The sequence below is a fragment of the Lolium perenne genome, chromosome 5, assembly GCF_019359855.2.
Source record: "Lolium perenne isolate Kyuss_39 chromosome 5, Kyuss_2.0, whole genome shotgun sequence".
Taxonomy (NCBI): Eukaryota; Viridiplantae; Streptophyta; class Magnoliopsida; order Poales; family Poaceae; genus Lolium; species Lolium perenne.
The window spans coordinates 45,114,121-45,127,458 of record NC_067248.2 but is presented as its reverse complement, the minus strand read 5'-3'; positions in this window follow the sequence as shown (position 1 = coordinate 45,127,458).

The window sequence follows — 13,338 nt, the reverse complement described above, 5'->3', positions numbered from 1 at the left end:
CTAGTAACGAGGAGTATCAAGAGGAGGAAGCCTACTCTCAGGAGGAGGAGGAAAACTTTGACCACTACCCTGCTCAAGGCAAGCTAATATTCTTGCCAACCACCATAATGCAAAGCTCTACAAGAGCAAGCCACCATCACCCTTTATTTTATGTCTTATCAACCTATCCCATGTTTTTTACTTTGCAATTTATTTTGCTTATTGTATTTCAAAGTTTACTTTTGATTTATGATTCACTTGGTCTAGAGTAGAACAAGAACATCAAGGTTAGCCTAGAGCAAATCAAAGCTAGATAGGACCCCTCATGAATTAGTTGCTATTGCTAACTAAATAAAATTGACTACTCTAGATGGTAACATGTGAAATGAAATGACTTTGAAAGATTTGAAGGTGAATGTGACATGTTGACTTGGTGAATTTTAATGAAAACTGATGATTGGGTTTGAATGCGATACCTTTCCAATTATACAAGTACCCCCACAATACCTGATTATGGGTAGGGCTTAACTAGAAATTTGTGTATCTTAGTATGGGTTCCCTCTAAACAAGCATCATAGGGGTTATGCCGAGGCTGCCTCCGTTAAAAGTGAAATGATGTGAATATGAGGTAAATGTACGACCCAAGCCCTGTGCAGTTCCTGGGTTGACGGTTTGTTTTCACCGGGAGGCCAAGCTCATGGGGAGAGGTGTGATACGTCTCAAACGTATCTATAATTTCTTATGTTCCATGCTACTTTATTGATGATATACACATGTTTTATACATACTTTATGTCATATTTATGCATTTTCCGGCACTAACCTATTAACAAGATGCCGAAGAGCCAGTTGCTGTTTTCTGCTGTTTTTGGTTTCAGAAATCCTAGTAAGGAAATATTCTCGGAATTGGACGAAATCAACGCCCAGGATCTTATTTTTCCACGAAGCTTCCAGAAGTCCGAAAGGGAAACGAAGTGGGGCGACGAAGCGGCCACACAACAGGGCGGCGCGGCCCAGCCCCTGGCCGCGTGGCCCTAGCGTGTGGGCCCCTCGCGTCGCCCCTAAACCTACCCTTCCGCCTACATAAGCCTTCGTCGAGAATAACTCCAGTACCGAGAGCCACGATACGGAAAACCTTCCAGAGACGCCGCCGCCGCCAATCCCATCTCGGGGGATGCAGGAGATCACCTCCGGCACCCTGCCGGAGAGGGGAATCATCTCCCAGAGGACTCTTCACCACCATGGACGCCTCCAGAGTGATGTGTGAGTAGTTCACCCCTGGACTATGGGTCCATAGAAGTAGCTAGATGGTCGTCTTCTCCTAATTGTGCTATCATTGTCGGATCTTGTGAGCTGCCTAACATGATCAAGATCATCTATTTGTAATGCTACATGTTGCGTTTGTTGGGATCCGATGAATATTGAATGCTATGTTATGTTGATTATCAATCTATCATCTATGTGTTGTTTATGATCTTGCATGCTCTCCATTATTAGTAGAGGCTCTGACCAAGTCGTTACTTGTAACTCCAAGAGGGAGTATTTATGCTCGATAGTGGGTTCATGCCTCCATTAAATCTGGGACAGTGACAGAAAGTTCTAAGGTTGTGGATGTGCTGTTGCCACTAGGGATAAAACATCAATGCTATGTCTAAGGATGTATTTGTTGATTACATTACGCACCATACTTAATGCAATTGTCTATTGTTTGCAACTTAATACTGGAAGGGGTTCGGATGATAACCTGAAGGTGGACTTTTTAGGCATAGATGCATGCTGGATAGCGGTCTATGTACTTTGTCGTAATGCCCAATTAAATCTCACACTACTCATCATAACATGTATGTGTATGGTCATGCCCTCTTTATTTGTCAATTGCCCAACTGTAATTTGTTCACCCAACAAGCTATTTATCTTATGGGAGAGACACCACTAGTGAACTGTGGACCCCGGTCCATTCTTTTACATCGAATACAATCTCTTTGTAATACTCGTTCTCTTGTTTTTACGCAAACATCATCATCCACACTATACATATAATCCTTTGTTACAGCAAGCCGGTGAGATTGACAACCTCACTGTTAAGTTGGGGAAAAGTATCTTGGTTGTGTTGTGCAGGTTCGACGTTGGCGCCGGAATCCCTGGTGTTGCGCTGCACTACACTCCGCCGCCATCAACCTTCAGCGTGCTTCTTGGCTCCTACTGGTTTGATAACCTTGGTTTCTTACTGAGGGAAAACTTGCCGCTGTACGCATCATACCTTCCTATTGGGGTTCCCAATGGACGTGTGCTTTACCGTCACAAGCAGCACTTTTTCTGGCGCCGTTGCCGGGGAGATCAAGACACGCTGCAAGGGGAGTCTCCACTTCCAATCTCTTTACTTTGTTTTTGTCTTGCTTTACTTTTATTTACTTCTTTGTTTGCTGCACTAAAACAAAATACAAAAAAATTAGTTGTTAGCTTTACCTTATTTACTGTCTTGTTCTCTATATTAAAAACACAAAAAAATTAGTTACTTGCATTTACTTTATCTAGTTTGCTTTATTTACTATTGCTAAAATGAGTAATCCTGAAGTTGAAGTTCGTTCGTTTAAGCAACAAGGGGGAGAATGTTTAAAAGATGCTTGGTATAGAATTAGTGATGCTCATAATAGGTGCACTAAGAAACACTCCACCACTATCCTACTCAGGAATTTTTATGTTGGTATCTCTAGCTGGAATAGGTATGTTCTAGATTGTCTCGCGGGAGGTAATTTCCTAGGCACTCCTGCTTTAGAAGCTAGTTGCATTATTGAGAGTCTATTTGGAATACCACCTATTAATGAAGTTAAAACTGAAATCTCTTTTGAAAATGTCATGAAAAAGTTGGAAACCATAGAGCAAAATCTTCCAAGTATTGAGACTAAATTGGGAGAATTACTTGATAGCACTGATAAACTTGACAAATCTCTAGGTGGAGTTAATGAGAGAATTGCCATCTTAGAAGCTTGTGCTATTCATGATAATCAAACCCAAAGGATTAGTGAACTTGAAGAAGCTATGGGAACCTTGGGTTCAACTTTTTCTTCTATTAAGTTTAAGGAGAAAGCTTATGTGGGTAAGGAGCAAAAGTTCATGTATGTTTCTAAGGTGCCTAAACCAAAAAACCATTATAGGCCTAAAATTGATAAATCTCTTAATACCACTATAGATAATGCAGCATCTAAGATACCTAATGTGACAAGTTATGATGTTGATACTTCATCTTTTGATAATACTTGATACACACTTTCTGCGCCTAGCTGAAAGGCGTTAAAGAAAAGCGCTTATGGGAGACAACCCATGATTTTACTTCTGCACTTTTGTTTTATATTTGAGTCTTGGAAGTTGTTACTACTGTAGCAACCTCTCCTTATCTTTATTTTATTGCATTGTTGTGCCAAGTAAAGTCTTTGATATTAAGGTTCATACTAGATTTGGATTGCTGCGCAGAAACAGATTTCTTGCTGTCACGAATTTGAGCAGTAGTCTCTGTAGGTAACTCATAAAAATCTGCCAATTTACATGAGTAATCCACAGATATGTACGCAACTTTTATTCAATTTGAGAATTTTCATTTGAGCAAGTCTGTTGCACCTAAAAAATTCGTCTTTACGGACTGTTCTGTTTTGACAGATTCTGCCTTTTATTTCGCATTGCCTGTTTTGCTATGTTTGATGGATTTCTTTATTCCATTAACTTTCAGTAGCTTTGTGCAATGTCCAGAAGTGTTAAGAATGATTATGTCACCTCTGAACATGTGAATTTTGATTATGCACTAACCCTCTAATGAGTTGTTTTGAGTTTGGTGTGGAGGAAGTTTTCAAGGATCAAGAGAGGAGGATGATACAATATGATCAAGGAGAGTGAAAGCTCTAAGCTTGGGGATGCCCCGGTGGTTCATCCCTGCATATTCCAAGAAGACTCAAGCATCTAAGCTTGGGGATGCCCAATGCATCCCCTTCTTCATCGACAACATTATCAGGTTCCTCTAGTGAAACTATATTTTTATTCCATCACATCTTATGTGCTTTACTTGGAGCATCTGTTTGCTTTTATTTTTGTTTTTGTTTGAATAAAGTTGGATCCTAGCATTCATTGTGTGGGAGAGAGACACGCTCCGCTGTTACATATGGACAAATATGTACTTAGCTTTACTCATAATGTTCATGGCGAAGGTTGAATCTGCTTCGTTATTTGTTATATGGTTGGAAACGGGAAATGCTACATGTGGTAATTGGTATAATGTCTTGAATAATTTGATACTTGGCAATTGTTGTGCTCATATGGATCATGTTTAAGCTCTTGCATCATATACTTTGCACCCATTAGTGAAGAAATACATAGAGCTTGCTAAAATTTGGTTTGCATGATTGGTCTCTCTAAGGTCTAGATATTTTCTAGTAAGGGTTTGAACAACAAGGAAGACAGTGTAGAGTCTTATAATGCTTGCAATATGTTCTTATGTGAGTTTTGCTGTACCGGTTCATACTTGTGTTTGCTTCAAACAACCTTGCTAGCCTAAGCCTTGTATTGAGAGGGATTACTTCTCGTGCATCCAAAATCCTTGAGCCAAAAACTATGCCATTTGTGTCCACCATACCTACCTACTACATGGTATTTTTCTGCCATTCCAAAGTAAATTGCTTGAGTGCTACCTTTAAATTTCTATCCTTTGTCTTTGCAATATATAGCTCATGGGACAAATAGCTTAAAAACTATTGTGGTATTGAATATGTACTTATGTATCTTATTTCTTATTAAGTTGCTTGTTGAGCGATAACCATGTTCCTGGGGACGCCATCAACTACCCTTTGTTGAATATCATGTGAGTTGCTATGCATGTTCGTCTTTTCTGAAGTAAGGGTGATTTATCATGAGTTGAATGGTTTGAGTATGCATATTGTTAGAGAAGAACATTGGGCCGCTAACTAAAGCCATGATCCATGGTGGAAGTTTCGGTTTTGGACAACAATCCTCAATCTCTTATGAGAATATTATTTGTTGTTGAATGCTTATGCATTAAAAGAGGAGTCCATTATCTGTTGTCTATGTTGTCCCGGTATGGATGTCTAAGTTGAGAATAATCAAAAGCGAGAAATCCAATGCGAGCTTTCTCCTTAGACATTTGTACAGGCGGCATAGAGGCACCCCTTTGTGATACTTGGTTAAAACATATGTATTGCGATGATAATCCATGTAAATCCGAACTAATTAGGACAAGATTCGGGCACTATTGGTAATCTATGCATGAGGCTTGCAACTTGTAGGATATAATTTACATAATGCATATGCTTTATTACTACCGTTGACAAAATTGTTTCTTGTTTTCAAAATAAAAGCTCTAGCACAAATATAGCAATCAATGCTTCCCTCTTCAAAGGGCCATTCTTCTACCTTTATGTTGAGTTAGTTTACCTATTTCCTTCTATCCTAGAAGCAAACACTTGTGTTAACTGTGCATTGATTCCTACATACTTGCATATTGCACTTATTATATTACTTTATGTTGACAATATCCATGAGATATACATGTTACAAGTTGAAAGCAACCGCTGAAACTTAATCTCCCTTTGTGTTGCTTCAATGCCTTTACTAAGAATTTATTGCTTTATGAGTTAACTCTTATGCAAGACTTATTGATGCTTGTCTTGAAAGTACTATTCATGAAAAGTCTTTGCTATATGATTCAATTGTTTACTCATTGTCTTTACCATTGCTTCGAATCGCTGCATTCATTACATGTGCTTACTGCTGGCGTAAAGTTGACGTGGGAGTTAGAGATCCCTGTGGTGTAACTTTTCTTCAGGTCCCCGGCAACGGCGCCAGAAAAAGAGCTTGATACGCGTACAGCACGCGTCTGTTGGGAACCCCAAGAGGAAGGTGTGATGCGTATAGCGGCAAGTTTTCCCTCAGTAAGAAACCAAGGTTTATCGAACCAGTAGGAGCCAAGAAGCACGTTGAAGGTTGATGGCGGCGAGATGTAGTGTGGCGCAACACCAGGGATTCCGGCGCCAACGTGGAACCTGCACAACACAACCAAAGTACTTTGCCCCAACGAAACAGTGAGGTTGTCAATCTCACCGGCTTGCTGTAACAAAGGATTAGATGTATAGTGTGGATAATGATTGTTTGCAGAGAACAGTAGAACAAGTATTGCAGTAGATTGTATCCGATGTAAAAGAATGGACCGGGGTCCACAGTTCACTAGTGGTGTCTCTCCCATAAGATAAATAGCATGTTGGGTGAACAAATTACAGTTGGGCAATTGACAAATTGAGAGGGCATGACAATGCACATACATGATATGATGAGTATAGTGAGATTTAATTGGGCATTATGATAAAGTACATAGACCGCTATCCAGCATGCATCTATGCCTAAAAAGTCCACCTTCAGGTTATCATCCGAACCCCTTCCAGTATTAAGTTGCAAACAACCGACAATTGCATTAAGTATGGTGCGTAATGTAATCAATAACTACATCCTCAGACATAGCATCGATGTTTTGTCCCTAGTGGCAACAGCACATCCACAACCTTAGAACTTTCTGTCACTATCCCAGATTTAATGGAGGCATGAACCCACTATCGAGCATAAATATTCCATCTTGGAGTTAAGAGTAAAAACTTGGCCAGAGCCTCTACTAATAACGGAGAGCATGCAAGATCATAAACAACACATAGGTAATAGATTGATAATCAACATAACATAGTATTCTCTATCCATCGGATCCCAACAAACACAACATATAGCATTACAGATAGATGATCTTGATCATGTTAGGCAGCTCACAAGATCCGACAATGAAGCATAATGAGGAGAAGACAACCATCTAGCTACTGCTATGGACCCATAGTCCAGGGGTGAACTACTCACTCATCACTCCGGAGGCGACCATGGCGGTGAAGAGTCCTCCGGGAGATGATTCCCCTCTCCGGCAGGGTGCCGGAGGCGATCTCCTAAATCCCCCGAGATGGGATTGGCGGCGGCGGCGTCTCTGGAAGGTTTTCCGTATCGTGGCTCTCGGTACTGGGGTTTCGCGACGAAGACTATATGTAGGCGGAAGGGCAGGTCAGGAGGCGTCACGGGGGCCCCACACGCTAGGGCCGCGCGGTCCCCCTGGTCCGCGCCGCCCTAGTGTGGCGGCGCCCCGTGGCCCCACTTCATCTTCCCTTCGGTCTTCTGGAAGCTTCGTGTGAAAATAGGCCCCTGGGCGTTGATTTCGTCCAATTCCGAGAATATTTCCTTACTAGGATTTCTGAAACCAAAAACAGCAGAAAACAGCAACTGGCTCTTCGGCATCTCATTAATAGGTTAGTGCCGGAAAATGCATAAATATGACATAAAGTATGCATAAAACATGTAGATATCATCAATAATGTGGCATGGAACATAAGAAATTATCGATACGTCGGAGACGTATCAGCAACCCCAAGCTTAGTTTCTGCTCGTCCCGAGCAGGTAAACGATAACAAAGATAATTTCTGGAGTGACATGCCGTCATAACCTTGATCATACTATTGTAAGCATATGTAATGAATGCAGCAATCAAAACAATGTAAATGACATGAGTAAACAAATGAATCATATAGCAAAGACTTTTCGTGAATAGTACTTCAAGACAAGCATCAATAAGTCTTGCATAATAGTTAACTCATAAAGCAATAATTCAAAGTAAAGGTATTGAAGCAACACAAAGGAAGATTAAGTTTCAGCGGTTGCTTTCAACTTGTAACTTGTATATCTCATGGATAGTTGTCAATGTAAAGTAATATAACAAGTGCAATATGCAAGTATGTAGGAATCAATGCACAGTTCACACAAGTGTTTGCTTCTTGAGGTGGAGAGAGATAGGTGAACTGACTCAACAATAAAAGTAAAAGAAGGGCCCTTCGCAGAGGGAAGCATTGATTGCTATATTTGTGCTAGAGCTTTTATTTTGAAAACAAGAAACAATTTTGTCAATGGTAGTAATAAAGCATATGTGTTATGTAAATTATATCTTACAAGTTGCAAGCCTCATGCATAGTATACTAATAGTGCCCGCACCTTGTCCTAATTAGCTCGAATTACCTGGATTATCATCGCAATGCATATGTTTTAACCAAGTGTCACAAAGGGGTACCTCTATGCCGCCTGTACAAAGGTCTAAGGAGAAAGCTCGCATCGGATTTCTCGCTATTGATTATTCTCAACTTAGACATCCTTACCGGGACAACATAGACAACAGATAATGGACTCCTCTTTTATGCATAAGCATTCAACAACAGTTAATTTTCTCATATGAGATTGAGGATATTTGTCAAAAACTGAAACTTCCACCATGGATCATGGCTTTAGTTAGCGGCCCAATGTTCTTCTCTAACATTATGCATGCTCTAACCATTCTAGCGGTAAATCTCCCTTACTTCAGACAAGACGAACATGCATAGCAACTCACATGATATTCAACAAAGAGTAGTTGATGGCGTCCCCAGGAACATGGTTATCGCTCAACAAGCAACTTAATAAGAGATAAAGTGCATAAGTACATATTCAATACCACAATAGTTTTTAGGCTATTTGTCCCATGAGCTATATATTGCAAAGGTAGAGGATAGAAATTTTAAAGGTAGCACTCAAGCAATTTACTTTGGAATGGCGGAGAAATACCATGTAGTAGTGTTGGGGGGATGACCCCCGGTATGCCAAAGGCATGCCAAACCGGATGGTTTGAGCCATCAGGATACCGGTTAGATGTTCATGCCGGAGCCTAAGATAGGCGTTTGGCTGAACAGGTTAAGCCGGTATCCTCAGAGGAGGGATACCGGAACCGGATAGAAAAGATACCGGGCCACCGGAAGGATGAGCTTGTCGGCAGGGCTGGTCAAAGATCCTTTCCAGAGCTAGAAGACAGAGATGAGCTAAGCAAAGTAGCTTTAAACGAAGGGCTGACGATAAAGAAGAAGATGACGAAGAAAGAAGCCGGAGGACGTCAGCCTCCCTGATTAAAGAAGACCCCGGTGTCATCTATGATTAAAGTAGCTTTGTACAGTAACCTTGTAAAGTAGTTTGTCCAGTCAAAGATGCCATTAGGGTTTCTTGCAATGTAAGCCACCCTCTCCCCTATATAAGGAGAGGGGGCAGCCCTCCTTCACGGGCATGCAGATAGGTACGCGCGAAACACTGAGAGAGAGAAACCTGTAACTTGTGTGAATCAATGAACATGGTGATCTAGAGTGAGTTCTTCCTTGTGTCTTTCTTCTTCAACCTCTGGCCTTGGCCAAGTTCTTGTGGAAACCATCCGGAAGTTCATCCCACCTGATCACAAACCCTCCCCCGAATCCTCTTGCGTCCATTCGGCCCCAATCTAAGCCATCCTATGGCATCTGCTCGTTCACCACGACGACAGTTGGCGCCCACCGTGGGGCATGAAGTGGCGCTTGATGGAGTTCACATTCGGGCGGGCATCCTCGAGATCTCCGGCGAGCGTACGGTGTCCGCGTTGGTGCAGCGCATCTACGCCATGGACTTCATCAACGACAACGCGGGCTGCTTCGCCAACGGCGGCGTCTTCCCCAAGAACGGCCGCATCATCGAGTTTGGCAGCCACCGCGTCTACTTCGGCACCGTCCCTGTGCGCCAGCGCCTCTCGCCGGTGCTGGTGGCACCGGACCCACCAAGATGGCTCTGTGCTGGTCGCGCCGCTGGCAGCATCGAGGTAATGATGACCGGTGTGGCTGGTGCAGGAAAGGAGGTTGCGGGTGAAGGTGCTGGTCACGCGGTTTCGACCCGTGCGGCCAAGCCGCCGCTGGAGCGCGACACAGGCGCAGCGGGAGCGTCATCCGCGCCACCGGAGACACCGCTCCAAGCGGCGATGAACGTCCTCGCCACCCCCATCGCGCAGAACATCGATCCGGCAGCTGCTCAGGCGGAGCTGGAGGCGCAGCGCCAGAAGGTGCTCGAGAGCGGCAAGGACATCCTCCGGGCGCAGCGCGAGCTGAACCTAACCCTACGTGAGGACAACACTGCCCATGGCTTTGCTTCTGATAGCGCACATGCTGCTAGGGTGCCGGAAAACCGGCTAAAAGCTCGCAACCTAGATCAGGATTTGCGCAAGGAGATTCTTACCGGCAAGAGTGCCTCTGCATCTGTTTGCATCGTGGAAAAGCCTAAGTATAGCAGCCCGGATAAAACTATAAAAGCTGCTAAAGCTGCGGTAGAGCTATGCGAGTCGCTTTCCGGAGATGCTTTGGCAAAGCAGCAAGAGCGTGTTAGAGAGCTGCTGGAAACTATTGAGCAGCAAAATGCTGAGCAGCTGGCTAAGCTGAACAAGGCCGCGGCCTCAAAATCCGCGCGTTCAACAAAGAATGCCGGTAGCAAGTCCCATGGGCAGGCTTCGTCCCCTCATCCGGATAGAAGAAGAGAAAAAGAAGTGAATGCGCAGCAGATGACTGTGTATGATCCGGTTCTTGCCGGAAAGCAACAAGCCGGGCAACATGATGCCGGTAGAAAAAGCCAAGGGGCAGAACGAGGCTACGCCAGAGGAGGCTATGCCGGAAACAATCATGCCGGTAGATATGAGACCGGGCAAAATTATCGACCTGCAAGGGCAGCGTACGATGAGGAGGAAATAGATCCCCCAAGGTACCGGCAGGCAAGGGCCGCGGTACCGGAATGTTACGATGAAGCTGATTCTGCAAGACCGGCAGCATACCGGAACCCATTGGGAGAACGCCTGGGAGAGAGATACTTACCGGAACGGGATGCGAGGCACCGTCTGGATAGAGTGTACTTGTCAGAAATGATCGAGGAGGAAGGTCCTCCAGGTCCAAAGTGCTTTGGCCCAAGGATCATGAAAGAAAAACCACCAGTTCGCAACTTTATGTTGCCCCGTGACACAAAAACATACGATGGCACCACGAAGCCGGAAGATTGGCTCGCGGATTACGTGACCGCGGTATATGTTGCAGGCGGTGGAGGAACCGTAGCAGGAGGAGGAAACAGGTGTTGGGCCGTGAGGATCATACCATCGTTTTTGGTTGGACCGGCAAGAATCTGGCTAAATAACTTGCCGGCAGGAAGCATAAATGGCTGGCTGGATTTTGAGGAGGCTTTTGTGAGCAATTTCAGCAGCACCTATCAGAGGCCAAACAGGCCGCAGCAACTTGCTCTATGCGTGCAGCGCCCGAATGAAACAGACCGGGATTATCTGGCCCGGTGGAACACCACAAGGAACTCCTGTGAAGGGGTAATCGAGGCACAGGCCATTGCTTGGTTTAGCAGTGGGTGCAGAAGAGGTTCGCCGTTGTGGCAAAAGCTGCAGCGGAACATACCGACAACGTTGGCAGAGATGATACGTGTGGCAGATAGCTATGCGTTGGGAGACCCAACGCATCCGGCAGTGCAACCTGAGCCGGAACAGCTGCGCCACGAACAACACCGGGATAACCGGAATAACAAAAGAAGCGAAGATTTTCCGGATCGAAGGTATGGTCCGCAGCAAGTTGCTGCTGTGCAGGAAAACTCTGAGGCCAGCGGCAGTCAGAGGCAAAAAACCGGATCGCAGCCATGGGCGGGTCCTAAGAAACAATGGGTGGAAAAGAAACCCTGGGTCCAGAAAAGAAACTGGCAAGAACCCGCAAAATACACCATGGAAGCTGCCATGGATCAACCTTGCCGGTGGCACACACCGAATCCGGCACACCCGTCAAACCACCTGACGAAGGATTGTACCTGGACAAAGTACTTGATGCAGAAAGGAGCGGTAAAAGATGCGCAGCCACCACAAGACATGCCGCGGCAGCAACAGCTACCGCCGCCACCACCACTTACCGGGGCAAACGCCTTACCGGTGCAGCCAAACCGGCAGCAGTACCAGCAAGTTAACCGGGTTGAGCAAAACGATAACCAACCACCTCCACCGGCACCTTTGGGCCGGAATGTTTACGAAGACCCGCATCTGTGCTGTGTTGTCTTTGTCACTGAGCCAACAGACAGGCAAAGTGTACACCGCCGCTCCATGGAGGTCAATGCTGTGATGCCGGCAGTTCCCAAATACATGATGTGGTCCAATCAGGAAATTACCTGGTCATCTAAGGATCACCCCAAGATCATGCCGAATCCGGGTGGATATGCTCTCGTTGTGGACCCAATCATGAAAGGGCCGCAAACTCGAGTAAAATTCAGCAAGGTGCTGATAGACAATGGTAGCAGCATCAACATCATGTACAAGCATACCATGCATACGCTGGGCATAACAGAAAACATGCTTCAGCCCACGCGTACGACGTTCCACGGAATCGTTCCGGGCTTGTCCTGCGCCCCGATAGGAAAAGTTCGGGTGGACGTAGCATTTGGAGGACGTGACAATTGCCGGGTTGAAAATCTTGAGTTTGAGGTGGTGGATCTAGACAGTCCCTACCATGCATTGCTGGGGAGACCGGCGTTGGCAGCCTTCATGGCCACAACTCATACGGCTTACCTCAAGATGAAGATGCCGGCACCTTGTGGACCATTGACTGTGGTGGGAAACTATAAGGTCTCACTGGAAACAGCATCTGCCGGATCGAACCTAGCGGAATCACTGGTGATCGCGGAGGAAAAGAAAAGAATGCAAACAGCTGTTGCGCTGGCTCCGTCCTCACAATTGAGCTTAGCGGCATTGAGTGAAAACATGGGCTCACCGGCATTCAAGCCAACCAATGAAACAAAGGACATCGTGCTGGATCCGGCTTACCCAGAGCGCACCGTTCGTATCGGTGCCGGACTTGATCAAGCATAGGAAAGCGCGCTCGTCAGCTTCCTCCGTGAGAATCGGAATATCTTTGCCTGGTCAACTGATGATTTGGTAGGTGTTCCGAGGGAGCTGGCTGAGCACTCTTTAAACGTCCGGAAAGATGCCAAGCCGGTGCGGCAACCACTGCGCCGGTTCGCTGAAGATAGGAGGAAAATCATAGGAGAAGAGGTAACCAAACTGCTTGTTGCCGGATTCATTGTGGAGGTCACGCACACAGAGTGGCTGGCCAATCCGGTAATGGTTGAAAAGAAGAAAGATGAGAACCTGGAGGCAAAAGCTCCGAAGGTGTGGCGCATGTGCATCGACTACACCAACCTAAACAAGGCTTGCCCGAGAGATCCTTTTCCTTTGCCGCGAATCGATCAAGTGATTGATTCAACTGCTGGGTGTGAATTGTTGTCCTTCCTGGACGCGTATTCCGGTTTCCACCAGATTCCCTTGAAAAAGGAAGATCAAATAAAAACTGCGTTCATTACCCCGCACGGGGCTTATTGCTATGTCACTATGCCTTTTGGTTTGCGCAACGCTGGTGCAACGTACCAGCGCTGTATGCAAAAATGC